Source organism: Anser cygnoides, chromosome 3 (assembly GCF_040182565.1).
Source record: "Anser cygnoides isolate HZ-2024a breed goose chromosome 3, Taihu_goose_T2T_genome, whole genome shotgun sequence".
Taxonomy (NCBI): Eukaryota; Metazoa; Chordata; class Aves; order Anseriformes; family Anatidae; genus Anser; species Anser cygnoides.
In genome coordinates, this window is record NC_089875.1 from 42,429,540 (window position 1) to 42,453,953 (window position 24,414).

The window sequence follows — 24,414 nt, forward strand, 5'->3', positions numbered from 1 at the left end:
AGATGTGTGTGGCACTCTGAAGAATCTGCCAAGATGAAGTCTGTGCTTCTGCAAGCTCGCAGTCTGCCGTCCTGATCCTGTAACTTACCCTGCACGGTCCCTTCCTCATGGAAACCTAAGCAATCAAGATCAGGACTTTGGGACAGTGACACATGGAGGGATAAGGTAAGGTTTAGGATAGTCTGATTGGTTTGGTAGTTACTGGGTGGGTGTGTTGTTGGTCTGAATTATGTACAAAGCTCTAAAACTTGCTCCTTTTCTACATCACGTTATTTTTAGACTGGTTGAGTAAAAGTAGGAAAAATCAGACCTCAGCCAACTGTAGACTTGCTTGTAAATAATGAAACCTACTGAAACACCAAAGGATTAGACACTCTTTATGGCTGAAAAGATCTGAAGCACAACCCCCCTCAAACTGCAATAAAGTAACACGGACTGTCAGCACTGGGTTAATTATTCTGCTGGCATTCCTGCAATTCGTAAGCAGCTTCTGCATTGCAAATGTAAGCAGCAATCTTTCAAAAAATTTGGCTAGCTGTTTGGTAGCAACTTCAAAAGGAACTGTGACTGTGTTGTCAAAAGCTACTAATCAGTCTATGCCATAGTGTCTTAAATTTGGCAACCCCATCATGCAAAAAGGAAAGCTGGGACATAGGTATTAAGCAAGCATAAATAAAGCATACAGATCAGAAAGCAGTGCAGTGAGCCAACGTCCATCTTATATGTTGGATCACAAACTGAAAATGCATGAGGACCTGATGAAATGTTTGAAAACTGGAGGGGTACTTACTGTGAGAAAGTTGTAGGCCAGTCTTGGCTAGTTGGCCCATCCTTAAAAATAAAGCGGCCTTCTTAAAACTTACTTCTGGCACTCAAAAGCCTCGTGGTCAGAGCAGGTGTTATCTGTTGACCAGGATGGCTGTATCCTCCTTTTTCTGCTTTTGAGATGGTACCTGGGAAGGACAGAAGTATATGCCTGAAAGGAGCTGGCTGTGTGCTATGGGCAGAAGGTCAGATATCAGGCTGGTGTGACCTGCCACCTTCACGAACCAACAGGCTGTCTGGTTCTTAGTGAGAGCTTGGACTAAGCACTTCGGTACCTTGGCTTCTCTGGGCAACCATGGAAGTAAGTGCTGATAATTTAAATTGGTTTTCTAGAGCACACAGAGGCCCTAGGATGGAATTTATCGATACTAGGGCAGTATTCTTCCCATGCTTTTTGTCGTAAAATGCAAAGCAGAGAAAACAACTGACTTCTGTGTAGAATCCCTCCCTTCATTTTCGTTGTTTCCAGGATGGTGTTTGTTATGAGACTCTGCCAAGTCTCAGAGGAGAGAATGCTGGGCTGCCCTCAGAAGCTTCCAGCGGGCCTGGTAATATCTGTCATCATGCTGTAGATCTTTTTCTAGTCAATGTCTCCTACCTTGGGCAGCACGTTTTCGATAAAAGCAGGTGTCTCCCTGATTTTAAATAAAAGTTTTAAGAAAACGGATTGCAGTCTCACAACCAGCAGTGGCTCAGGCTCAGGTTCCTTCATGACCTCACCTTTTTTAAAATTTACTGTTCAAATTCTGCCTCCCCAACTTCTGGTTATGTTCCAGATCTTGCATGCTTGATCTCAGGGGGTGACAACATAACCTCTGCTGTTGATTGATTCAGGAGGGACTTTGTAAATACTCTACAAAGTATTCATAGGTCATTGTAGCATTCGTAGTCATCAAAGTATTCCTATAGGTTCTCCCTCTGGGCTTTTGAGGAAGGGCTGCTGTAAGACTGATTTACTGGAGCAGCATGCATTATATTTGTTTGGGGGAACTTAACTGCATTTTCCTTTCTTCGCAAAGAAGGCTATTTTTGCTACTATCACAGAATATCACCTTCATTAATATGGCTATTTAGGGCATAAACAGAACAGCTGTGCTCCGGGGAAGCCTCACGGGATCCAGGGACCAAAGACACGGAGCTAATGATTAGCTAGACATACCATTCCTCGCGCCAGGGCCAAATGCAATCTTCTCCTAATCACCTTTCATCTCATTTAAGGTGCGATAGTGGTCATATATTTCCAGTGGGAAGTGCAAGAGCAGAAAGCACTTTGCCAAAAGGCAGAGTTCTGTGGGCGGTCTTGGATTCCTGATGCAAGGCTTCTTCCATTGCTCCCCAAAATGATGGTCTCTTCTGGTGGAGTTCAGGCACTAGGACTGGTTTTGCTTCCTAGATAAGCGGGGTTCTGCTGTGGCCGGAACTTTCCAGCTTCACACCTCTCAGTGAACATCAGAATTCACATGGACCAAGCTGCTTTTTCTTTTCAACTTGCCACGTGAAGGTCACACAAAATAATCAATTTGCTGTCCTTTGCTGGGTGTCTTCCAAAGGTTGAGTGCCTTTCTTTTGCTCTTTGAGGGACTTTTTCGGCTTTTCTTTTTTCAGTGTTGAGAGGCTAACATTTGTGTTCTTTTCAGAATAAAAGGGAAGTGTGTCATCAGCGAGGCACTTAGTGGAGTTAAACCGTAGGGGCTAGCGTCAGAGCACGTGGTGCTGAGGTATTTGGTCCGGTGCGGTTGGGTATAAGGCATCAGCTCTAGATTCGTGCCCGTCACCTTGGAACAAGGTAGTTCCTGCCAACCCGTTGTCTTGCTGCAGACTTCCATACGACAATCAGAGAACGTGATGAGGCTGCTGTAGCTCTGTGTGTGGCAGCAATGGGCAACACGAATCTGCAGGCCTCGGTGTGAACACCAGCTTTTCACAGCAAAGCCAAGTTGGTCTTAAACTTCCTCTTGGGGGCATTTTTCCCTTTTCGCCTCGCCTCCCTACACCTACCGTTTATAGACCGAGCAGTTTTGCAGTTGTCCAGCTCGGCTGTAAAGCGCTGAAAGGAAACTCGGCCCCGTTTTCACATAGGTGCCTGCTGCGCACACAGGCACGGGGGCAGAGCTGTGGAAGCCTGCAGAGCCCCAGGTGCTCGGGCCGGCCAGAGCCTGTGCCGCTAGATGGCAATGTGGTACTCTGCGAGCTGGGGCTCCCCGTCCCTGTAACATTCTTGCTTTTTGCTGTATTTATCTCTGCCAAACTGATGATTGCACCCACCACCCCGGCAAGAGAACAGAACAAAATCATTTCATAGAACATTACAGCTGTTGTGCCTCTCTCTTTTCTTTCTTTTTGCCTTTTTTTTTTCCCCCCTTAGTTCTTTGTCCCACAGCAGGGTGCAGAGGTTTAAAAACCTTCTTTCTTAATCGCTCGCCTTCTAAAAGCAGAGAAAACACAGCCTCTTGGGAGCAATTAGCTGTGAGAAAAGCATTTCTCAAACAATTGCCAGGAAATATTGTCTTGACCGATATTCCTGATGTAACGCTGTCGTTCTCAGTGCTGTTATTCTAAGATACTTGACTGCAAAAACAGCAGGGTACGGATCTGTAATATACGATCTGCAGTTTACCACCTACCTTACCTTTTTTATTTCCATTTACTTTCAGTTTGTGTCCTCCCTGCAGCCCTCCCCCCCTCCCCTGGAGCTATTCTGCTTAGGAGAGTGAAGAATTATTTGTAACTCTCCTCTGCTGACTGGTGTATCAGGCCAAGGCTCTGACAAGACACGGCTGAAAATTAAGGTTATGCCTCCGCTGTGCAGGCTCCAGATTGAAATTCTGTGGCAGTGTGCTGTGGAGGAGGTCAGGCTGCATGATTACAGTGATCCCTCTTGGACTCAAAACCTGGCAGCCTCGGTGTACGTGAGGTTGGTGAAGCCTGAATTTCAGCGGGAGCAGCTTGAGAGCAGGTATACGTGAAGCAGGCGGCAGCTGTACACCGAAACCAGGGTCCTGAGCCTGGAAGCCCTCTCCCCATCACTGTATTCATGGAAGATGGACTGGGCTGCAGGGTGCAAAGAGGTCTGAGGAACAGTGGTAAACTTCTAGCACTGAAAGCCCAAAACAGCAGCAGCTAGGAACCACTGCTAGCTCGGTAGGTAGATATGCATACACCCATGCCCGTTCACATGCACAGCCATACTTGTTCTTATTGCAAGGCTCAAATTTTGTCCCTCTTTACGTAAATTCGTGGAGATTTGAGAAACGAGCCTCACTCTGTGGGACAGGGTGTGAACTGAAGCACCTTCTGGAAGACAGACAGCAGTGTAATCCTTTCATTCAACCCTGTCTGCAGCTGCTTTTTATAAACTTGGCATAAATACGTACTCAGTGAGGCCAGGCCTGTGTAGCTGGAAAATATTTTCCACCGTCCAAAAAAACAGAAGATTGGAAAAAGAGCCCAGAAATTGTGCATAACATGGAATGGCTTCGCTTGTGGTTTTTTTCCATGACTTCCTCAGCTCATTTTTCTGCTGCCAATTTTAGAAGCCCATAAGTCATACTTGTTAAACTTTCTCAGTTAAAATGTAACTCGAAGAACAAAGTCATATGATATGTTGAAGCCAAATAATCGTTGCGGAGCCTCTGACTTGAGAACAGCTACCCCGACTTGGCCAGCTTGCAGTCCTGCAGGGGCTCCTGTCCCAGGGCAGGCAGGGCCAGGGGCAGGTGAGCAGCGTGAGGCATGACTGTGTGTCCCCTCCCAGACCAAGACCTCAGCAAGGATTTCTCCCTACTTTCGCTAGGATAATCAGGCCTGTGGTGTATTATGTTGCAGAGCAGTTGTTTTGGAAGGGGAGAACTTTCAGCTCCTCCTCTAGAAGCACTTTAAATAGGAGGTGAAGCAGAAAAGGGAATGAGAGGAGGCAGCACAGAGATCAGCGGGGTCCAGCAGTTGAGAAGCTGATGTAGGTAGGAGTTGTTGCCATCAGGGTAAACTAGCTGAGGAGTGAGGAGAGAGAGAGAGTGCCAAGAGAGAAAGTGAATTTGCTGGAGGGTTTGAAGAAAGGGCATCCGCACTTCAGTGCATTTTTAAGTGTTGAATCAATATGGAAGTACTCGCGTGCCAGGAGCAATATTTTCATTTGCCAATTTTGCTCTCTTATAAGGTGATTGTGCTCACACCCGAGCCCTGAATGGTTGTCCTAAAGCACCATCTCTTTGTCCAAATTCTGCTCTGCTCCCTCCCACAGGACAAGTCCCGGGTCACCGCTGTGGAGGGGAGTTGCCCTAAATTTACATTTGGGCAATAGCCGAGGGTGGAATTTGGCTGTGGGCTCTGCCAGCGGCGCTGCTCCAGCCAGCCTTGTCCGAGGCAGCGCACGCATCCCTGGTGCTGTCAGTCCCAGCCTGCGCCTCTGGGACCCGGTGCCTCAGGAAGGCAGGGAACACCGGTCTGAGCTGCCTGCGGGGAGCAGGGCAGGGGGGAGAGGTCAGCGGGGGCTTTGTAGTCACTGGGAAGGAGCCTTCCAGCCCTGCCTCCCGGTTGTGCTGGGAAGGAGCAGCACAGACTCTTGCTCTCTGCAAAAAAATAAAAGTGTATCTGTGTTTCTTTCCCCTAAATAGCAGCTTGTGAGTTTGGTTCTGGCCCTCGCTGTAAACTGGGAAACGGCCCCAAAAGCCTGCCTTTCGATGGCAGGGTGAAATGCCCTTTCAACATCCGTGTGGTCTCCACGGGAAGGGAGGAACTGAACAAACCCACTGGAAATCAGCAAGGGTGTTGTAATGTTTTTTTGGAAAGCCAGTTTCAAAACCCGGTGGCTGCCTCGCTCTCTCCTGGCAGCCGCTTCCTGTGCCATGACATCCAGGGAGGTGGTGGTGACTGATGTAACCGCGGTGGCCGGGCAGAGTCACTTGCCCAATGTGCTGAGGCTGGCAGGCGGCCAGAGAAATGTGCTAAGGCCTTGTTTTCTCACAATGGGCTCGCTGTCCCTGTGCACATACCTATAACTGGGTCAGGTGCTTGGCTGGGCCGCCTTCCAAGCTGATTAAACGAGGCGGTGGAGTTACCCACGCCAGAAGAAGTGGAAGAAAAAGGAAGAAGATTTTGCTCTTGTCCCATGTGAATGCAGACCTGATGCATCTCTAGGCACGCTTTGTTTGCATAACAATGCTGTAATTAATAATGATGCCTGCTCGTTGAAGCCAGTTCTCCGTGTTAATGGTGGGAGGCGGTGAGGAGAGGGTGAGGAGAGGCCTGGTAGTGTTTTTGCTGGATCACCACCTTTAGGTTATTGTGACAGACTTCTGAAAGGATCCCTTTGTATGAACGGGAATATAATGCTCAGCTGGGCTCTTAAATTCTGCCTCTGTTGAGAAGAGAGATCCTTTCATATTGATTGTCATTCTGTATGCAGTTCAGGCACCGACTTGCAGGAAATCTGGGCCAGAAGAGATATCATTAGGTATTTATGGGGGTTTGGTTGGCTCAGCAGTCAGTTTTTCCATTGTCATGCCGTGACAGTAGTGCATTACATACACCCTCAGGAGACATCCTTCTGCTTCCACAACAATAAAGGACTTTTTTCTTTTTCTGACTCATCTTCAGCATGAAAAAAAACCCACAGTAAATATAATTAGCAACAGGCAGATATACTGTACTTAGCTCTCGGAGCCCATTGGGATAGCTCTTATAAAAATATATGGTCGTGGTTGCTCACCCTATGCTTAAATGTCCTGAAGTTTTCCTCCAGCTGCATCCCTGGTTATACTTAGATGTTTTAATGTAGCCTAGTGAGGTTGTAGGCTGAGGAACCATTTCTAGCTTGGATTAAGAGGAGGAATACATTTGATGCCGGGATTGTGTTTCATGCACGCGCGGGAGCTTGGGCCAGACTCGCAGCGCACGAGGCAGCACAGTGAGTGCTGTGCTGTGCTGACCCAAGGTCCGCTTAGCTCTCCGTACTGCAGATGCTGCGGGAAGGAGGACAAGAAGCAGAGCAAATCTGGACCGATGCTGCCCCACGGTTCCCTCCTGGCTCCCAGCACTCACCGAGGGATGAGGAAGGAGGCAGCCATCGCCTCCATCCTCCTGGTCCCCCGGTCCCCACAGCGCGGTGGCCCCTGCTTCCTTTGCTCTGCGTGGGATGGAGAGCGGCCCCGGGTCTGCTCTGCTTCACCTCGGGTCCACGTGGTCACAGGAGGATTTCTAGGTTAAATGCGTCCTGGCCCCCCTCAGTATTTCCCTGATGTAAGTGCGATGGAGCAGGTGGCGTGCAGCTGGGCTCTGCCTTCTGCCGGGTGGGTGTTCCCTTACGCCTGCCCAGTTAGGGGCTGCCTCACGTCCCGCCTGTGCCATTGGGCTGCCCGAAGCCAGGAGCCGGCCTTTGGGCCCATATTTCACCTCAGGGTGCGGGCTGGCGCCAGTCACATGGCTGCGAGCGGGCCAGCTGCGAGATTAGTAGGCCTCTGTTTATTTATTTATTTCAACCTGTGACTAAGATGGGGGAGTATTTGGATGCGAGCCGCTCCTCCCAGAAAAGTACTGTTTATATTTCGGTCTCCTGAGTCGAGTCAGTCGGATCTGAAGTGCTCGCAGCCCAGCAGCGGTATGTGGGCTCTGCTGCCATGTCCCCGCGTAACCTGGCATCAGCGCTGCCGGACAGAGCGTGGGCTGGCTGTTTGCTCATCCCGAGCTTACGTGGCCACGAGTTTTCCTCCGTGCTCCCGATTGCTGAGCTCAGAGGGGCGGAGGAGAGGGAGAGCAGGCTTCCATCTGAAAGCAGCCAGGCGTTGCGCAGGGCCGTACCAGGGGTTACGCGGAGGAGAACGTGACCGCGCGGGTGGGGCGATGGCTCCGCATCCACAGGCAGCATTGCAGGGCTCACCTGCGCAGCGTGTGTGCGGCACAGTCACTGCGAGGGCTGTGTGCAAGCAAGTCAGTACCTGCTGGCATGTGATCTGCAGAGATGCTTTTAGAAATGTGTGAGGGTGGCATGAAAAAACAAGTCAGCTGAAATACCTTTAGCTTGTAGGGCACCTGTGGACTAGTAGACGCAAGCGAAACAGCGTACAGAAACTCCTCAAATATCGAGCTGCCATTTATTTCCACTATCTCTATCAAATTTCACCTGCATAAGCAGCTTATTTCTTTGAGATCTGGTAAATTCAAGCCCCTGGCTCTAGACACACCTAATTTCTGGGGGAAGAACAGAGACGTTTCAGCCAGCTTCTATGGAAAATGATTTCCCAAAGCTAGGGTCTTGTTCCCTTTGGGGGCAAGGCACAGGGAAAGAACTAGCTGAGAGGCATATGGGGCCTGGGGCTTTAAATAGCGCCTGACTAGGTTCAGGAGCTGACTGCAGAACTAATGAGACATGGGGAAATATGAGTTCATTTTCTTGAGCTAAGGGAAATTTGGAGAATCCTGTTCCCATATGTCATCAGTTGCTAAAACGAGTCTACTGGAAATGTAAAAAGTCTGTCTGTCTGCCTCCACTCCTTGCCCTATAGCAATATAAGTCGTACAACTTCATCTGAGTTTTGTGATAAATAAATGAGCAATCCTGCCTCCAAAGCTCTCTGTACATCCTTGCTCCAGGCTTGTACCACAGCACAGGGTTGCGCACTGTCAGGGAAGGAGATTTTCTCTGTGTAGCATGTCGTGGTATGTTCACTGGTCACAGCATTGCCCGTGGGGTAAGAAATGGGCCTGGACTGCTCTCAAGCCATCAGTCTTGTGCATTTTCTGTCTTAGCACTCTAGTTCTTTAGTGTAATGCCTGTACAGCTAATGATCAAGGTCAGGCCTGTTGGCCTTCTGCCAGCAAACTAAAACCTGGTGTTTTTCTGAGCTGAGTTTATAACCAGGGCGCGGGCTGAAACTTCTTTTAAGCTGCCATGGCAAGGGCTAGAAAACAGGATGCCAGCTCCAGTGCAGTACGTGCCAAGTGTGGTGCTTATGGAGTTATTTCTAGAGGGGAAGACCTCAACATCCTAAATCATCAGTTTAGCCATGGCAGTGCAGCAGAAACCCTCCAGAGAAAGGGGACTGTGGAAGCTTTCACTTGTGTTGGTGGTTCCTCCTGGTCAGGCCCACCAGCAGTGGGGCTGCGGGGCAAGTTTGTGTGGCGCTTGCCTGTGTTCAGTGAATGGTCTGCAGGCTCCAAGCTGCCTGTGCCTTCCTGTTGTGAGCTTCTCAAACTATATTTTTGGTGGGAAGTAACTGAGCGAGAGGAAGAGCAGCTTTTGGCCTTTTCTCGGGGAAGAAAGACTCAGATCTTAACAGTGCTCAGAGTTGCTGACTGAGCCAGGTTTGATCTTGGCAACACCAAAGAAAGATGGGGTATTTCCAAAGGAGGCAAAGAAACCCATGTAAAACCAGTGTAAATGATATTAGGCTTGCAGGGTTCTGTTCTCTAAATATGAGCAATCGTGATCTGTACTGAGCTCCGTGGGAGGCAAAGGTATGTCAGTCTTGGGGTGAATGTTTTTTTTTCTGCTGCTTTAGCACAATGGGGAACCTCGGGGAAGCCTTCCTGAGTGAGCTGACTGCCTGCTTGCTGTCTGACTTACAGCCTCTGGCTCGTGCTGACGCACAGCCCAGAGCAGGCAAGTTTTCTTGATGCGTAGGTTGGGGCTTCCATTCGGGTAAAACATGCAAACCGTCTTTCAGGGAGAAGGAATGGGGTTGGGAAGAGGAGACTCTGCTCGGCTTAGTTTGCATTACTGAATCACGCAACTTGCTCTGCCTAGGCCCGGGCTTCCAGTAGTTTCGGATTTCATCTCAGCATGGCATCAAGTTTGTGTCCTAAAGCTGCTCTATGGTACTGAAGAGCAATTATTGAAACGGATAAAATGGCCTGAAATAAAACAGGGAAGAAAACAGCTCCCTCAGCAGGCAGGCAACGAATCTAGCTGTCACCCTGGCTTCATTCGTTGTGGGCCGGGTGACAGTTTCAGCTCCGAAGTCAGTGACATTCAAAGCCCTTCTCTGAGGGTGAAGGGATACAGGATGAGATCTAATTTGTTCTTCACGGGGCATCACTTTCTGGCATTCTTTTTCTTTTTGGCAAGAAACTATGGGTAATGTATGTCATTGTCATCAAAGACACATTGATGTTACTCTCACAACTGTGACCTTGTATCCAGCTAAAAGAGGTACAGCGGGTGATGGTGAGATGCTCAGCTTACGTCCACAGGGCAGATTTTCCAAGCAGCAGCTCTGTTGGCAGGGCCACCTGCCATGCTGTCTGGCCACGCCGGTGCCAAGCGATTCTGGGAAGATCTGGGCCGTGACGCCACAGACCAGCAGCAACGGAGGTGGATTCCTGGAAGCCATGGTGCAGGGCGCCGGGGGAGCACCGCTGCAGGACAGCCGGGGCTGGGAGGAGGGCTCCGACCGGTCACACCCGCACATTGCAGGGCCCTGTCCAGGCAGCAGGCAGCAACCTTACCGAACCAGTCCCAGAAAATTGGCTGCCTTGGCCGGGAGGAAACAGCGTTAGCTGTCACAGCTTTCACTCAGAATTAGCTATGAGCTGGCCAGGCATAAATTGCTTTTGGAATTAGTCCTGCCAGCTGCATTACCAACAAAGCAAAAATTGTCTCGGGAGCGAGGCTCAGGGTTCACACATTTAAACCCTACCTGTCACAAGGTTGCTAAACTCTTCCCCAGGGCTGGTACTACAATATTTACCGTATTGGCATGCTGTCTTTTCTGTTTGACTGCCGCATGATCGTATTATAACATGTCCTGTTGACAGGACTAAACTCAGGTCAAACTGTGTAAAGAGATAACAGTGGCCTTGATCACTCCATGGTGAAACCAGAGTAAATTACTGGATGCCGAATGAGTTATTCCATGTTTATTTCAGATTAAATAAGATTAGAATCTGGCCTTCAGATCATGCTATTTCTCTAATTCAACTGGGTCATATTTTTAAATTCACACGGTGGTCAACATGATCCAGTAAGTGCCAGCACACAGTCCCAGCACCCGCAAAACATCGAATGTATATATTGGCACTTTCCGTATTTGCTGACTGCAGGACAAATAGGTTTCATATTGGGACATCAAAGTCTGTTGCAGCAACTGGATGCATGACAAAGCTATGTTATAATCTGGGTACTGATTACAGCATTGGAACATGTCGGCTCAGCACGTGGTAAATTTGGATGCACAGATAGATAAACTTTTTAGTGGCCTATGGCTTGATTTCAGCATGGAGAAGGTTGTCAGCATATTTGTGCTAATTAAGGAAACAGCATGGGAAAACTCCTTTACAGTGTAGATACAGCCAGAGCTCAGGAAATATCACTGCTTTTCGATGTTTTTTATATTTTTTCTATAACAGCTAGCTTGTCTTCAAGTAGAGCTGCAGCTTTGTGCCTCAGCTGCATTTCTAAACTGCACTGAAGCTTGTTTGGGTCTTGTGTTTTCACTTGTTTCTGGGGAATGGATTGAACAGTTCAGTCACAAGAACGTTAGGAGAGCAACTGACATTTTCTCTGTATTTGGGGACAGCGGTGCAGGGCTGGATTCTCTGGGTTGGTTGTACTTATTTGCAATGTTGACAGTAACTGAATACCAACAAACAAACCCAAGTTTGTGCTTGTGCTAGAAATACTTTCATACTATTGAAAATAATGCTTTTGCCTAACAGTTACCTTTATTTTCATGCTGGTATTGTGGATATGTTATACTGCTTTTAACATATTCCCATGTTCAAGTTCCTGAGAAGGCTGAAATGTTGCCAACTATGTTAAGTCCTTTCTGTTGCACTGAGTCAGCCGCTGTGATTTTACCTTTGCTCTTGGTCAAAGTCTTACGCTCCATTATCTTTTTGTTCTTTTTCTAAACATAAGAAATTGCAGTACAAGTGCTTGTTCCGTCTGCTAACATTTCCTTCTTCTCTAATGACAAAACCAGCACATTACTTTTATTATTAATAAGACAGGAACACCTAGAAACCCTTGATGTTTTCCCAAGGGATTCCCAGCCAAAATATAAACGACAAACAAAAATGGGAGAAGTTAAGTGCCTTTATTTGCATTTCTGAACAGGGAAATGAGGTGCCCAAAATTAAAGGGGCACTTAATACTTCCTTATTTAAAGGTCATACAAAGAAGCATGCCCAAGAATAGATGTAGGATCAGTAGGTCCCTCTTTGCCAGGGGGCCCTGACCACATTTCTGCTCACCAGCCCCGGCAGCAGCCAGTCCAGCACTGTCTCATGTCCATGTGCCCCTCCGCCTGAGCTCAGGGCAGCAGCCCAGCTCTCTGCCAGCACCTTCACTGGGTCAGCACGCTTCTCCTGTTCCCCGTGCAAGGTGCTCCCAGGGCTGCTGGCCTCCTGCTCCTTCCTCCTTACCAAGAGGGGAAGAACTGCTGAGCTGACACCTGCTTGTGGTGGCTACTTGTATTGACCAGCCAAAGCCTCCAGAACGGCGGCTGCTGAGAAATGACTGCCGTGTGTAGGAGCTCATGGCAGACCTTTCCCAAGTGCCAGTCCATGGGAAGAGCCTCGCAGCTCCTACAAGTCATAGGTGGAGCTGGTTACAACCTGACTTACCTTCCTCGGCATTTTGAAGTCTGGTGAAACATGATGCATAATGACATTACTCTGCTTTTGCAAGTAGGAGACTGCCTTTATGCAGGAGTGTCTCATCTGTGAACCTCACCTCAATGCATAGTGCTTATTCAGATATAACCACGAAAATGAGGCCTGGCTAAATAATGCCTCCAACTGAAAGGATCCACTGAAGCCCATTATAATGATCTTAATGACTTCCAATTCAGCTGTGCCTGTGATACCAGAGTGCAAAGGTAATTATGGAAGTGCTAAATACTATTATTACTTGATATTAGCAACAGGGTGGGGGTGAGACCTGGCAAACCCTTCCCCCACCTGGCCCAGACACGAGTGAGGGTTACCCCTTGCCTCCAGCCTCCCGAGGGCTGGGCAGGCGAGGTGGGGCCAGGCCTGGCTGCCCCGTCCAGCGGCCTGGGCTTCGCTGGTGTCAGGAGGTGGCTCCTTCGTGCTGCAGGAGCCCTGCGGCACGTGCCGCGAGCAGGGAGAAAGCAGAAGTGCCCGCATGCCACCCTTCCAGCCTCCATCTTGTCTGCAGAAAAAGCAAACGTGCTGTCTGTTCTTCCCCTCATGGTTTTGCTGCTCTTCCCCTCAGTTTATTCTGTCTGTCCTGCAGCCCTCTGGTACTACCTGACGTTGCTGTTTTCTCCCTTCGTGCTCTCTCTTCAGCTGGGCCCCATACCTGGACGTGCTCCCTTGGCTTGCATGGGGTTCCCTTCTCTGCAGTGTTGGTGTTTCAGACCTTGGACAAGTAGCGGGGCGCTCACAGCCTGGCTTGGAGTGGGGTCCCGGACCAGGTGACCTCCTCGGGTCGCTCCTGGCCTCAGTGATTCTGTGACGGGGGTCCCCGGCTCGCTGCCGACATCGATCTAACCTGGAGAAGCGCCAACCTTGTGACAGGCGAGCAGGTTTTGAGGAAACAGTGATCACTTCGGCGGTTAGTGGTTTGCTGCCTGACTCCTGCCTAGAGCCCGGCCCAGCACATCGTCTGTGGGGCTCTCCGTGCTGCCGGGTCCGTGATGCTTCACCGCAGGCAGCAGCCCCGCGGGCCCCCCGGGCTGCGGGGCAGGACAGTGAGAGCCCGTTCGGTCGGCCTGGCTGACGCAGGCTGCAGGCAGCTCTGCTCGCTGCCGTGCCCGCCTGCGCCAGGAGAAACCTGTGCGGCGATGATTCACCCTCAAGTGATTGCTTGACCCAGAGGAGGGCCTGGTGATACACCGAGGCCGGGACACACCAGCCGTGATTACAAGATGATTCACTGCCATTCAAAACATCCTCTGTGTTGCACAGGCAGGGCTGCTCACGGAGGCTGCAATAAGGAAGTGATATTTGCACCTTTAGCTGCCACGCTCCCACCAAGCCTTTCGGCCGCGGCCTGCAGCGTGGCGTTTTCTTCCCTCTGGCTGTGTTGACACCACAAAGGTTTGCTGGCAGGGGGCGGCTCCCTGAAGCTGCCACGTGGCTGCAGCCACGTGCCTCTTGCTGGTAATGTCTGTCCTCGCCCCAGGAAGGTTTGGCCAGGAGCATGGTGCACCCAGGTGCCCCAGTGTCCTCACAATGCCATCCCATGCAGCGTGGCAGTGCCTCACTGGACATCAGCACTAAACTGAGGAGCAGGTGGGAGCTCAGGTCCTGCAGTTCTTCGTGTTCCAGCACATCGTTCTTCAGAGTCCTCCTAAATTCCTTGCACCGCTATTCCCACTTCCACTTATCCCCCCGTCAGAAACCTGGAGCTCTCACAGCCCCAGTGTGCTTGTGTTCCCTTTAGGGAGCGCACGTAGCTTGCTGTCTCTCTCCATTTTTCATGGTGCTGTCTGTACTTTCCACCTTCCTGTTCCTCCCATGTCTTTGTCCTTCACTCTTCCTCTCCTCCAGATGTGCTCCTGCCAGATACCTGCTCTCGTTTGGTTTCACCAGAGTGGTCCGAGTGCACTGACTGCATTCATCTCATTCTGCAAAGTGCTTCCCACACAGCACACACAGAGCAGGGAAGCCCTGGGTGCCTGGCAGGTGCCATGCCTCCTGCCCCAGGAACTGATAGTGCTTGTGGCAGCGTGCTGCAGGCACTGGTAGGGCCTGGGATGTGGAAAGCTTGCTCACATTGGCTGGGACTTGCAAACGTGTCGGGGCTAATAGTGAACACGGTTTGTACTGCGCTTTCCCTCAAGCTAAGTTGAGCAATGTTAGTTAGCAAGTTGGGCATTATTCAGAGCTCCTAAACCTCGGGGTTGCCAGTGACAGAGTTGCAAACTTACAGCAGGACGCTCCCGACATTTTCTGCGTAGCGTCGTGGCCAGGCTCCAGCACAGGGGAGTTGTGCTCCATCACATTTCATTCCTCAGCTGTCATGCTCTGTTGCCAGCTCTGCTGTATGGATAACTAGGTGAGCTATCTCTGGAAAACAATCTATTCAGTGAATTTAGCCCTTGTTTCCTGCAGGGGAACTGCCTTCAAACTGCCTTTCAGATGTATTTTACGTGCAGTGTTATTATTTGCACTTTGTCTAAACATGTGCTAGCTGTGGATTCTCTGTGTGCTCTTGGATAGAGCTGTGGTTTTAAATACCCACCGCTGGTTATTCATAGTGCACATTTAGTCATTTAACAAACATGGTATTAGTTCTGCTCTCTAAGCTGATGACTAATACTCTTATAAATAGGAGGAATGTGATCTGAAAGGTCACGTGAATGTTCCCAGCGTGAACATATCCCCAAACTATGAGGCTTCTCATTCCAGGAGCGTGCTTGTAAAAAAAAAAAAAAAAAGAAAAAACTCATTATTAGGAAGAAAAAAAGGGTTAAAACCCACTCAAGCAGTTTCTGTGCTTTAACGCTAACAGATTTTTGCAATGTTTGCTTTTGTCTGCAATCTCTGGTGATATGCTTGGGAAGATGGGAATTGCCCCAGTGGAACAGTCCTGAGCTCTCTCCCATGCCAGCGCCCTCCCTTGGAGCATAACAGGACCTTGGTATTTTGTAAGTACAAGTAAGAAACATCCTCTAAATTTCCTGACGGAAAGCAGGATAACTCCTAACACTGGATTCCAAAGCAAATGGGCAGAGTGCACGATGCGGGTTTCTGCACGGCTTTCCTCAACTCGGTACCGTGGAGAGAAGAAGCCACGCTGCGTAGACTGCTGCGTGAAAACAAAATAAGCGAACGTTGCTGCTCTCCTGCCATTGAATGGTGTGGTTTATATTCACAGAAGAGAGGAAGGGTGGACCTGTGACCAGCCTGAACGGCTGGCCTGGCCATCAGGAAGCACAGCACCGCCTGCCCCCTGTCTATGACTCAGGTACGCCCAGGAGCCACTGAGGGTTAAGCTCAGCCGGTGGGCTTTGTGCTGGTGGGGCAAAGCAGGGTGAGATGCTGCCCGGGAAGGTTCAGTGCCCAGCTGGGGGGTGGCACGGACTCTGTCAGCACTTCTCCACTTCTCCTCTACAGCGTCAAGCGTGCTGGTCCGAGCCACCTGTAGCTGAAGTTGGCTCATTGGACTTTGCACTGGAGCAAAGTGGAGGAGAGAGTTTGCGCAGCTGGCTCAGGGACGTGTCCCAGTTTCATCAAAACAGAGGCAGGTCAACTGGGTGGCTGGCTGAAGCCCGAGGCACAGGCCTAGGTGGCACGTGGGTGTAACGGCGGTGTCTGTGCTAGTAGGGTGGCATGGGCAGGAGCTGCGCTCTGGCTGAAGAACACCGTCCGCGGTGGTACAGATAAACCCTCTTGCCCTCCTAAATCCCGTGGCCACATACAAACTACCCATTGAGGGCAGTCTCTTACCCATGCTAACTCCTGAACTGTGCTTGGGAATGCTGTGGGGAGCATTTGGTGGCCTGGGCAAAAACTGTCCAGAGCTGTGCTGAGGGCTGGAGGTAGGGACGGCCGAGTTCCTCTGCCTGTGCCCTGGTTCACTGCTTTGATTTTCTGCTCTAGATGCTGCCAGTCTGTCTGTTAACAAGTTACCTTATGTGGGATATGGGAAAGGGAAGACTCTTCCAGCTTCACTTCTAGCCATTGTCCCTGTGCCCTCTCTAACAAGGGCTAAGAGTACTTCCTTATGCACAGAGGAGTGAGAGGCTGCCAGAAGAGGACATGCTGGGAAAGTGGAGTGTGGCAAAAGTCATTGCAGTGATTTGTAGGAGTTTGACTCGGTGAAGTATCAGGCCAATGGTATACACACGCCATAAAGACAGTATTCCCAGTCTCACAGCTATCATAATTTTGTCCGTGCTTATTATAGTTAGAGGAATGCATTAACGTTAAAATATGTGGGCTAAAAGCTTGTGTCCTATATTTTCCTCCTGCCAACCTTGGTCTTGACTTTAGGTAGCAGATTAGAAAGGACAGCTGAGGCTCTGGGTCCCCCAGGCAGTCTATTCGCAGTCGAGAAGTCCCCGAGATTTGCTAGACTATACATGATGTTTCTCTCTGAGCATACTACGTGTTTCCTAACTTCAGCCATCTCAGAGGTTTGATTTCAGTGGAAGATGGTATATATAAGTGATACTTGATTGAGAAGTGCATATGCAGGGCTTATGAAATAGCGTGTGTGCCTGCATGTGCATGCATTAAAATAACAGGGCAAAGGCAAGTGCAATATATTATTTACCTACTGGTTCAGATTTATCTGCCTGCCTTAGGGACTGCCGCTGTCTCTGGTCTGTCTCTGTCAAATTTTGTTCCTACAGAAAATAGCAGTGCGAAGAATCGTGTTTGAGGGTGCTCTCTTATGGCTGACATCAGGGGACTGGGCGGTACATTCAAACCGAAATCAGAGGTTTCACCCAGGTTACTTTGGGTGCACTGACTTGTGTTTGTTTGTGGGTGCACCTGGATTTCTCCTCTCCCTTGGTCAGTAGCAGAAGCATTTTTCTTGCCTAATGGCAAGTAGGTGGTAGGGTGGGGTCAGGTCTTGCTTGTGGCTGCTGGCCACAAGAAGCTGACAGTGGACAGTGATATAAATGCAGAAAAAGGTGGGAAGAAAGGAACAGATGGTGTAATTACACCTGATCAGGGTCAGCATGACACTACACGCACTATATACATATGTATTTGAAACCTACACACATAAACACATAAAAGAAAACATTCAAGATGTGCAGTCAGGTTCTTCCACAGGGCAGCCACAATTACATACAGAAATGAATAAGGATTTTTTTTATACTGCGATGCTAGCAGTCAGAGCCTCCTCTCTGACTGCACCGGGGAGAAGAGCATGTTACGTGTGAGCAGAATAAATGATCTGTGGCTGGTAACCAGCACGGCAGACACGGTGCAGCACCTCGCTGCAGCACCTTCCTCTGCCAGCCGGGTGTCAGGACCAGGCATCACGTCTAGTCAAAAGCAAACCTAGTTACTCGATATTGAGCAAGGTCCTCGGAGCTGGCAGTTGGGAAAATGGGTGCAAATGTTCCAGACAGATGCTTTGCCGGTGCCGTCTGAGTCTTGCTCCCTGCATGTGGACAAGCACAGATCTGTTTTTGCATGCTGCAGGGCAGTTGTGTTTGTAAACAGCCGGAATATTTTGCAAACAGGGAAGAGCAGCACCCACCCTGCTTCCTGGCTGCCATCTCTCCTGGGGTTTGAGCAAAACCGAAAGCAAGCCCCAGAAGCTTTCTCCCTTTCCATGGTGACACAACAGAGCAAAACAGGATTTCCTTCAAAGCAGTAATAGGACAGGCTTTGCCGCATTCTTGCACGGGTGAGTTTGGATGCCAGACAGTGGAATTTCCAAGTGCATTTCCCTTCCTACACCTTTCTCTTTCATCTTCATAAATCTGTGCCAATTTTTAAAGAACCTATTTTGGGGGGAGGGAATGGGGACAGAAGTCATGAGCTATTCAGAGCTGCCAGAGGTAAGACGGTAGAAAAAAATGTGTCAGTGTAGCAGATGATAGTTCTCCTCTCTTAATGCCTCTCGTGAAGCATCAAGGTGTACGTGTTTCTCAGAGGGGCTGTACATCTCAGAGGCAGTCTGTGAACTGCGTGTTGAAATGGTTGCCATGGCAGTGACTGAGTCTAAGTTAGAAAGCACGATCAGCCAGAGCTGGCCTAAATAGCTCCAGGGAAAAGGAAAAGAAAAAAAAAAAAGGCCAAGGACTTTCTGTTATTTCTAATACAGACTCATCAGCATTAGGCTGTGCCTAAAACGGGAACAGCGTGGAGGGAGAGGAGCTGGCAGGAGTGCCCTGCACCCCAGTCCCTGCTGGGGTGCAAGGAGTCGTGAGCAGCAGCACACACTGCACGGGGCTCTTGGGGGTTTTTCCCTTCGCTCCCTTTACACTGCACCAGCGCGGTGGCTGTGCACCAGCAAGGGGCTGCTGGTACATCCAGTCCCTTTGGTGTTGGTTCGGTGAAACTGCTTCTCCAGAGTGGGAGGCATGGCTCCAGTGACCCAGGGCAAGTTTTCACAGGGCTATCCTAGCTGGCAAGTGGCGTATGCATGTTAGTAAGTATGAAAATGGTGCATGGAGGGGTTTACAGACTTGCCCAGAGTGATCTAGAGGGTTGCCAGCCTGGGTAGGGCGATAATGCATGGACTCTCTGTCCCTAGAGACAGTGTGCATCTGAAAGGCATCCCATCTTCATTTGAAGCCTGAGATCTGGAGAAGGCAGCCTTTTTTGATAATTCATTGCTGTGGTTAATCACACTCACTTGTTAAAAAAAAAAAAAGGCACCTTATATCTAATTTAAATGTGTATGGTATGTATTAGCTTTCAGCCTCTTGTGCATGCTGTGTTCTCTGCTATATTAAAAAAAAAAATCACTTCTTGAGATCCTGTGGGTTTTTGCTGTGAAGGTTTCTTCTGCAGTCACTTCTGAGCTTGTTTTTGAAGAACTGAAGAAGCAGAAATCTTTCTAAGGATTTTCTTTTAGCTTTTGTCAGGGAAAAAATGGAAGACCTGCAGACTAAGGAGAAGATTTCTCAGTACCGGTACTGTATGGAAAAACATCCTCCCTGAGAGCTGTGGAGTGCTCCAGCAGGGAGCCAGATGCCCAGTGTGAAATCAGCAGAAGAGATTTATGCAAGCTGAGAGCGTACAGGTAGTGTTTGCAGGAGCAGAGCATGATAGCCTTATTGTCTTCTCTCATAGCTTTCTAAAACAGAGAAGTTTAATTTACATTAGTCTGGAGTTGATTCTGCTTTGTAGTACGTTAAGTGAGATTAGATATGAGTCTACTCAGGCCAATCCATTACATATGATCACTTGCAAAGGATATGTCTCTCCCCTTCTGTCCTAAGGGATCAGGAGGTTCCTCCTTTAAAAGGAGTGCAGGGCAGCAGTACTTACTGTGGTGGTTAATGGGTGCCTGTTTTGGATGGTTGAGTTGGGGTGAAAGAGATCATATGGCCTGCACTTTAGGAGGAAGAAAAGAAAAACCCACAAGACACCTATTTGCCCTACATATCACGCCTGTTGGTGTTTGCTGTTATTTGCAGGAGTCTCTTCCACTTCTTGCACCTCCTAAATCCTTGTCATCCAGGTTGGAGAGCTGGAACTATCTTCCCTGGCACAAAGTCAACAACACGTTTTTTAGCACTAGCAGCCATTCATATTTTACATTAGTGTTCCTCTCTGTTCCTTTCAAGCAATAATCGTAAATATCAGCTTTCATTCCTAGAGCACCTTTCATCCCAGGGGCTCCTAAAGCACTTTCCAAGCTTAACAAGCTTACTGTATAGAGTGCTCCTTTAGAAAGGGTGAAAGTTGCTTCCCATTAAAGTCTGATTTGGGGAAGAAAACCCCCGAATTATAATGTCTTCAATACCCCGGGGAGCCTTTGCAGCTGTTATTTGTTGTATATGTTCCCTTAACAAAAAAGATCACCTCTTCCTGCTCCATCCCCCTTTCTTCCCCAGCTGAATCCAGCAGCACTCAGTTACCTGAGGGCAGAGGAGGGTGAAGAATGAGAAATAATCATCCTCTTTGATCTGAGGAAGTTGGTTTTTTTGCTGGAATCCTGTTGATACCCTCAATAGCTTCTTCTGGCAACTCCGTTTCCATCTATTTTCTCTTCAGGGGCGCAAATACCCAAGGGCAGGGTTGAATGTCCTCCTATGGTTTTAGCCAGAGAGGTCACCATCCATAGTTGGGCTATGCTAAGGAACATGTGAGAAACTGTAATCCTCTTCAGCACAGTCAGCCGGCCTAATTTAAGTCACATTCCTCTGCAGTCAAAGCAAAGCCAGTTGCTTTACGTTAAAACGAGCAATGACCTTTCAAATGGTCTTTTATTTGGCTCTTCTGTGGGAGCAGTAGGCCCAGAAGAGACAACTGTTGCTGGTAACTTTTAAACTGAAGAATTTGTTTCCTAGTGAATCATATGATTAATTTTAGGGCAGCTAGCATCTGAGTAGTGTCAATTTGTTTTCATTGGTTTCAGGAGGACTCAGTGTTGCAGGAGCTGTCCATCTCACGATGCACAGCTTCCTTCCAGCTGGCCATGCAGGGAGGTGGTTTCTCCCCCGCTTGGCTGGCAGGGGCCCAGGTGAGTTACAGAATATCCTGAGCTGAAAGGGACCCGCAAGGATCATCAAGTCCAGCTCCTTGGTCACTACAGGACTATCTAAAATTAAACCATACATCTGAGAGTTTAAATGCTTTTTGAACTCTGACAGGCTTGGTGCTACCACAGCCCTGGGCAACCTACTCCCGTACCCAACCACCCTCTCGGTGAAGACCTTTTTCCTAGCATCCAGCCTGAACCTCCCCTGTCCCAGCTCCATGCTCAGGTCCTGTCGCTGTCCCCAGAGAGCAGAGCTCAGCGCCTGCCCCTCCGCTCCCCTCGTGAGGGAGCTGCAGGCCGCCATGAGGCCTCCCCTCAGCCTGCTCTGCTCGGGGCTGAACAAACCAAGGGACCTCAGCTGCTCCTCAGGCATCTTCCCCTCTAGATCCTTTATCTTTGTAGCCCTCCTTTGGACACTCTTGTCCCTCAGCCTGTATGTATAGCCAGGGTTGTCCTTTCCCAGTTGCAGAATCCAGCACTTGCTCTTGTTAAACTTCTTGTGGTTGGTAATTGCCCAGCCCTCTAATTTGTTAAGATCGCTCTGCAAGGCCTCTCTTCCTGCAAGGGAGTCAGCAGCTCCTCCTAATTTACTGTTATCTGCAAACTTACTGAGTATGTATTCCAGTCCTGTGTCCAGATCTTTTATAAAAACATTAAAGAGAACTGGCTCAAAAATGGAGCCCTGGGGAACCCCACTAGTAACTGGCTGCCAGCCTGGTGTAACCCCATTTACTATAACCCTTTGAACCCAACCCATCAGACAATTGTTCACCTGTCGTATTTTGTATTTGTCTAGCTGTATGCTGGACATTTTGCACAGAAGGATACTGTGAGAACCAATATTGAAAGCTCTGCTGAAATCCAAAAAGATCACATCTACTGGCTTCCCTTGGTCAGCTAGATGGGTAACCTTGTCATAAAAGGAAAATAAGTTTGTTAAACAGCACTGTCCCCTTGTGAACCTGTGTTGACTATGACCAATGACTGTTGTCTTTCAAGTGTTTTTCAGTAACTCCCAGAATAATCTTCTCTGTAATTTTACCAGGCACTGAAGTGAGACTGACAGACCTGTAATTACCAGGGTCTTCTTTCTTACCCTTCTTGAAAATTGGGACATTTGCCAGCTTCCAGTTTACTGCAACTCATAAGGCACACCAATCCCTATTGCCTCTCCAAGGACACACCAAGAGCCTATGGTAGAAGGGGGAACATAAACCCTCTCTGTTTCAGTGCTTCAATTGCGCAAATGCAATTTATCAAGATGGTATTTAGATAGCCCTAGATAAAAGATACATCAAAGCATATTTTTGGCTGCTGCTTTCAGAAGTAGTAGTAAATCTCCTGGGGGAATGCAAGCAGTCAGATATGATCCAAGTTATCGAAATGCTCCATCTCCTTACTGCCCCTCCTCCTCTCACCCTGGTCGGGTTCACAGGGAAGCCCTCTCTTGGGGCTGGTGCGTCATCTATTCCCATCAGTAGAGTTTAGTTCAGAAATGCATTTTCATTCTTTTCCAACAAAACAGTGCCTTTTTCAACACTAATTCTGAAGAACTGCAAATTGGCAAAGGATCCAAAAAGAATAATGAACCAACCGTTTGCTGTTTACTTTGGCCACGCTGTGTAAGTGCTGATATTAGCGTTTCTGAAAGGATTCATTCATCACTGAATAAAGATTTGTACCTGTGAATAAAGTCTTGCTTAGGAGGTCCTGTGTGCCTCCTTTCCTCTATCAACAAAGCTTACAAATGTCAAGAGGTGGTTTTGCATCAGAAGGTAGTGCATATCTATTATTTCCAGATAAGAAAAAGGTACTGAAAATATTCCATGCCTGTGGTATAATGAAAGCAGCAGCAGCAGTAAATTTAAAGAAAAAAAAACCTTACTTATTTTCTTGTGCCTTATTGGTTTATTTGTTTAATTTGATACCTGAAAGTGGTTTACCTCAAGCACAGTGATTAGTTCTCACGTCACAGAAAAGCAAGTAGACCTGCACTGGCAAGAACAATGACTGTTGAAAACATTTTGCCCTTTCCAGACCATGGCCTCTTCCATGGATGCCAGCAGAATAAAAATACTTTTATATAGTACCCTTAAGTTTTCCTTCCCTCCTGCTTTTTGCCACTCTTGTTGCAATTTGCCATAGTTCAGTCGCTTTTACACTAAGGTACATGATGCTGTTTTGCTTAAAAAAAGAATTTTGTACGTACTTCACGGGCTTACCTGGGATGCCATGAGCATCAGAAATGGATGAGTCCTCAGCCCTGAATTTGGAACCAGCATTTGTCCCATCATCGTGCTGCACGTCATGGGTTTCTTGGCAATGGAGGAAGCATAACTGCAACATTTGTGTGGGATACAAAAAGATGGGTCTGAGTAAAATGTTCAGTCTCTTTGGCATGCTTGCATTTTGACTAGGACTCCAGGGGATTCTGTGGGATGAAGATCAACCTCTTTTCCAGGTACTGTGTTATGTTACAACCCCTAATGATACCATTTTTCTTTTAGACTTTTGCCAACTTCACTTTTAGGCTAGAAGCATTTCAGTTATAGGGCTGCCTGGGCATTTCTGCATCTTTGGGCATGGCATGGCTTCAGTTTTGACAGGAGATTTCAACCATTGCCACAGTCCAAATGCACAATGGAAAAAAACAAGAAATATGTCTGGGAGCTAACCTGCGTGCAAGTGCCCCTTATGTGAAAGGTGATGATGCTTTGTGAGCATGTGTGTGTTTCAGCCATCATTTATACAGCAGAGGAAGAAAAAAGTGTAAATGAAATGGGAGACCAAGGACCAGCTCACTTGCTTCCGTGGGAAGTCCTCTAGGAGGGGTGTAAATGGGAAGGTGACTTGTAGAACTTTCCATGCTGGAGCTCCTTCCCAACCCTGTACATTGCTTGGAGGAGGAGCTTGGGCTGATGCCGAAGGAGAACCATGAGGGTCGCCCCACTAGAAAGCTCTAAGTGGGTGAGTGGCTGCATGAGGGGCCAGTGGTGTACACCAAGGATTTCATTGTGAGCAGCCGGAGAAGAGGCACCTGCTCTGCAACAGGCAAATGCTTCCCTGCACAGAAGCAGGATGATTTCCCTTCAAGCCGGGGCGGCTTGCCAACAGCCTCGAATGTAATCCTCATGGTATTACTTCCACAGATGGGCACCACCGCCGAGGCAGGTAATCTTTAAATGTAGCTGCAAATTGCCTGTTCTAATGCTAACAAACCCTAATGGTGAGGAAGGGAAGACAGGTAGCAGCACCAATAGAGCATAATATAATGTGATAGCTGGTATAAATGTGACTCATTCTAGCCAGAGGCTTTAGTATAGGAAATTGGATAAAAGATACATAAACAAATGGGATTTTTTTTTTCCTTCCCAGCGAAGGTCACCGCCAGGAATAGCATGGGAAATAATTAATGGAGGAAGAAATGTTCCCCTTCGAATTAGAAGTATTGTCTTGCTCCGCAGTTTTGTTCCCTGACTTGGGCTCCCCTAACAAACACCGGCGAA

At 48.5% G+C, this 24,414-nt stretch overlaps 1 protein-coding gene across 10 annotated transcripts in view; it reads left to right on the plus strand.

Annotated features, from left to right (window-relative positions):
* The window catches only part of TOMM20 (translocase of outer mitochondrial membrane 20), a 112,501-nt gene that overhangs the window by 13,287 nt on the left and 74,800 nt on the right, over window positions 1-24,414 (plus strand). For 4 of the 10 annotated variants that reach the window (XR_010830269.1, XR_010830272.1, XR_010830275.1 and 1 more), the window contains exon 5: window positions 1-165. The gene's annotated coding sequence lies outside the window, so the exon portion shown is untranslated. The other 6 variants (XR_010830277.1, XR_010830276.1, XR_010830268.1 and 3 more) reach the window with 5 other exon arrangements.